Raw genomic sequence first — 5,176 nt, 5'->3', positions numbered from 1 at the left:
ACACCTTTTTTTTTTTTTTTTTTTTTTTTTTTTTTTTTTTTTTTTTTTTTTTTTTTGTTCTCCATTTCTTTAGTGGTAGAAATGAGAATATTGTAAAAAGGAAAAGGTTATGTAGCCAGGAGTATTAAACAGCTATGGCTGCCTCACTGAAACCTGACAACTGGTCTGAATAAAACAGCTTCATAGTGTAAAAAGCCAAACTTGTAAAAAGAAAGAGAAAACACTGTAGACTGAGAATCTATTAATAATCTCAACTGGAAAGCTGACGTTCAGCTGGCATAAAATAATTTCCTTTTTTTTCACTCAGTTTGGAAAAGTAATGGGGGGGTTAGATTATGTATATTTTTAGTGGATGTTCCTTGATTTTTCACTGTATTTGTATTTCTCTTCAGAGGGTTGTGGGTTTTTTTGTTTCAGTAAAAAATTTGCATGAGTGTGTAGGTGTTGTTTAGTTTTTGTGGGGTTTTTTGGTGGGTGTGGGGTTTTTTTGTTGTTTGTTTTGGTTTTTTGGTTTTTTGGTTTTTTTTTTAAAGAGTGTATTCTGCTGTCTTTTTCCTGTAGGTTTCTGTAGCTTGGTACCATTGAGTCATCAGTATCCATCCTGATGAATTTTCCAAATGGAGGAAGTGCACAACTCACATTTTTTATCCCATTATTAGCTTTTACCTTACATCTTCTTCCTCACTGGGATCAAGCGTGCTTCGTTTCTGCTGCCAAGCTGATTCCTTCTCTTTTTCTGGATTCAGACTGCGCAACTGCCTGCAAATAAAAGTCATGGTGAGTGGTCACAAATAGAACTGAGGCAGTGTCTGAGGTGCCTTTGGGAGCAGTGTAATTTAGCAGATCCATTACTGATCTGGAAGATACATGTAAGCAGAATGATAGTGAAATTTGAAGAAGACTTCTTTGTGCGAGAAGAATGGACTATGCATTTCTCATAGGCCAGTAATCTTCTTGCAGAAAGATATCCCTGGCACTGTTTCCTAACACCTGATTTTTTGGTAAATCCTAAATGGACTACATTGCAACAGTGAGGAACCCTAGTTTTTATACCAGTTGTGTATGTTTATGGTTTTAAACCCTTCTCTCACTTAAAAAAAAAAACAAACCCAGACGGGCACCAGCTACTGAGATTTGAAAATTTCTAGGAAGGATTTTAGAATGGCATGACTTTTATGAGCTTTAAAAGCAAGTGAATCAAGAACTGAACAACCCAAAATGGAGCAAGTGATAAACCTGTTAAAAACAAAACCCTGAAACTCTTCCTCTCCTGTTCTTTAGATTTATCAGGAAGACTGTGTTTTAGCTGCTGTTTTCCCAGTATCCTTATCCTCAAATCCTGGAAAATAGCCAATTTTAAGTGGCACCAGTGGGAATTTTTAATTCCTTTCCACAGCAGTCCAGTGCAACATGAATCACTACTTCCACTTTTGCAGAAAATGCCACCTTTGCATCCATGTTAAGAAACAAAAATTCAGAGTCTTTCATACAATGATACTGAATGTTCCTTTTTTTTAATTTTTTTTTTTTTTTTTTTTTTTTTTTTTTTTTTTTTTTTTTTTTTTTTTTTTTTTTTTTTTTTTTTTTTTTTTTTTATTTTTTATTTTCGGAGTTGATGCCATGGTCTGAGGTGCCAGGAATAATAATCAGCAGGCCTACGAAGTTGCTTGTCATGACAGTACTCCCAGGTAAAAGCAAAACCTAATATCCGTTCATCTTATCTCACTTGGGTTTAAGCAAACAGCTTTCATTCTGTACCTTTTCATGGTCAGATACCAGGAGGGGAAAAAATTAAAATCTAAACTATGCTTGGAAGAAAGGCAATAAACATCCTTGATCACTATTACAGATACGGTTACTGAGTGCTTCCCAGGGATGATGAATGTGTATGGAGCAGTGGTCTGCATGTAGAGCAGCTCTTCAGATGGAGTTAAACTGCACGGCTCTCTAAAACCCTCCGCGGGATTGATACAGAAACATCACTATCAAGATATGCAGATTAGGCCTCCAAATCTGACATCTGACAGAACCATATGAAATCGCTTTTTTTTTTTTTTTTTTTCAATGTTGAGGGCCAGTCAGGCAAGTTCCTTTGAGACAGCGCACTAGCTCATGCTGTGCTAAGCAGAGCTTCCGGTTTTAACCTAAAATTCCTGCAGAATCATGTCTGTCTCATCAAAAAACCCTCACAATTAACATTTTGCTTGTTTTGAACCTACATCTTTGCTCAACAAAATGGCAGCATCTCACTAGGGCTTAATACATGGAAACACACCTACTACCCCCAAACAGTGTTCATCTTGTTCAGCATCTCTCTCAGCAATATTCAGAGCCTGAAGGATGACTGTGGAAAAGCTGAACTTTCCATTCATATATCCTCTTAGTATCCAGGAACCAGCAGCTCAACACTATTCTAGTAACTAATCTTCAAACCACCATAAGGTGCCAGAATTAATCTTAAGATACACCAGAAGGCTTTATGATAAGACTCTTATGATGTTTCATCCTCTTTGTTTACCTGAGGCTGACATATGACTGGAAAAAAAAATACAATGAAAACCCAGAACTGTAAAAAAATTACAGTGAAAACCCACAACTGTGAAAAAAAAAATACAATGAGAACTCACCCACAGAAGTTCACTTTGTGGGATTTTTTTTCTTTTTTTTTGGTTTGTTATGTAGAATAAACCAAAAATAGGGCCCCTAAACCAAAGATAGGGCTCCTGAAAGACTCCAGCCCCAGCACAGGGCGGTGGTGTAGAAGAGCTGGGAGTCTCTCAGCTCACACCAGCTACAAATAAAATAAATAAACAACCAGAAGGAGAGAGGGATGGGGAAATAAACACCTATTTAAAAACGACGGCCGCTAGAAAAACTCGGCGAAATGCCCGTTTCGGGTCACTTTCGCAGCGCTGCCTGTGCTGGGGGTGGGTCTAGCTTTTCCAGCAGCATCTTCGGGTATCCCATCACGACGGGGAGGGATAGAGGAGGGAGAAGGGCCCAGACGAAGAGAACAGACTGGGCCACCGGTCTCCCCGATGTCCCCGATGTCCTCTCAACGCTGTGCTTAGGTGCTAAGATACCGAGGTACCACATTCCTCATTCCTCTTGCATCCCCCCCGCCGCATCGTCCCCGCCCGCGAGGCCCCGCCGGCTCCTCCTGACGCCAGGGATGTGTTTTTTCTCGCCATGCCCCATCAAAGCCCCTCTGTTATTGAAATATGAGGCTGTTTCCTTCCCGGCGGGGAGGGAGCGGGACCGACGGGGCGGGCCGGGCACCGCCACCCCGAAGAAACATCCCTTTGTGAGGGGCGGGAGGAGCCGGTGCCGCCCCATCCGGCGGCTTAGGTGCTCCCCCTGAGCTCTGGTCCCGGCTCCGACGGGTGTGGGTAACCCCTTACCGACCGTCGGGGTGCCCTAGCACGGAGGGATGCATCCCGGGAATGGGCACCCGGCATCTCGGTCCCAAAAATCCTCCCCTCTGACCACCTGTACTTTGCAGTGTTACACCGGGGAAATGCATTGCACGTCTTTTTGTTGTTGTTGTTTTGTTTTGTTTTGTTTTGTTTTGTTTTGTTTTGTTTTGTTTTGTTAATAACCACAAACCCTGCTATTTCTTTCTCTCAGGCACTCAAATATTCTCTATTCCCCATTCTCCTGGGTTTTTATACAATTGTGAGATAGGGTATAAAAATACTACACAAGTCCAATACAGAAGGAAATAATAGGTTCAACTTAATTGAAAGTGCTTGTTTTAATATGGAATATATCAACAGAGATGGGATTTTGGGGGCTGTCCTGTGCAGGGCCATGATCCCTGTGGGTCCCTTCCAAGCCAGGATATTCCACGATTCCAGGCAGAGACCTGTTTATTTGCTTGGGGCTTGTTTTATTTTTGTTTTATTTTTCCTTCGAGTGAGATGTGCTGTGAAGTAGCGGCAGAGACACAGCAGTAGTGACCCCTGCTCGATGACACCGCCGAAACTGACGTCCCTTCAAATAGGCCTTTGCACCAGGATGTGTCAAGCTCTGGCATTTCCTGACTGAGGAGGATTGATGGGCTGCAGCCTCTTTTTGATGGTGCAGGCTGATAGTTTGACACCCACAATGATAAAAGCTTAGCAGGGTCCAGACTGAAAAATTATGTTGGAGAGTTGCCGTGGGTGTGACACAGTTACATTCTACTGTTTCGGGGGGGGGGGGGTTGGGGGGAAGGATAAAATTAATCCACAAGATCAAGTTTCCCGGGCTACCTGTGTAGAGGTTAAGAATTCTACATACATTTCCTGTTGTTTGGAGATGAGGCATCAAGAACCTTATTTTTTTTCTAGTGGAGGAAAGTGACACGTGCCTTAAATAAATAACATTATTTGAGCCCAAATTTGCCAACCTGTAATATATCATTAAGGTCTAGCCTTTCCCCCCCCCCTCCCCTTTTCACTTCATGTGTTGTTTGATTTGCGGTTTGGTTTTGGGTCAGTTGCTTTTTTAAATAAGACACATCTATAGATACAACGTCATCACCTTTTATCTACAGTTGTAAGACGGGAGACTCAATCTTCATGCTTTTCATTCCGCGGCATTTAGGGGGTTAAAGCCACATACTGTATGGGTTTTAAGCAGACTCCTTTGGGTTTCTGTGTCTTGTGATGGGAAATGGACCCCAACCCAGCAATTTTTGATCCTGGAGCAACACTTTGGCCTGAGGTGCTGCTCAGAAATTGCATAAAGACTTGGGGACAGCAGTTGCCTGACATTAGGAACTAGTGATGCCAGTGTCCTGAGCAAAGTGTGCTCACCTATTTGAGGTGTAACAAGAGAGACTGGGTTTGTTTCCTGGATTAATAATTCAACTAGAAGTTTGGGATAAAAGAAAAACAGAGGGGTATCCTGTTGGGTCCAGCTGTTTCCTCCCCACTGCACACCCCCTTCATGCATCACTTTCTCCCTGTCTGAAAACAAGTTTTCACCCTCAAAGTTAGTGGGGGGTGGAGGGGCTGTGAATAAGGAGCGGGGGCAGGGAATGAGCAGAGGCAAGTGGTCAGAAGTATCATGTTTCTCAGGGTGTCACACACCCTAAATCCCTAAATTCAATAGTGCCTTCATGAGGAACACTACCAACTTCTTCCTCTTTTTTTCAGTGGTTTTTTTTATGCTTTCCTCCCCCACACCTTTT

This window comes from Empidonax traillii, unplaced genomic scaffold (assembly GCF_003031625.1).
Source record: "Empidonax traillii isolate 1590-97213 ecotype Southwest subspecies unplaced genomic scaffold, ASM303162v1 scaffold6:size4315531, whole genome shotgun sequence".
Taxonomy (NCBI): domain Eukaryota; kingdom Metazoa; phylum Chordata; class Aves; order Passeriformes; family Tyrannidae; genus Empidonax; species Empidonax traillii.
This window is presented reverse-complemented; position numbering follows the sequence as displayed.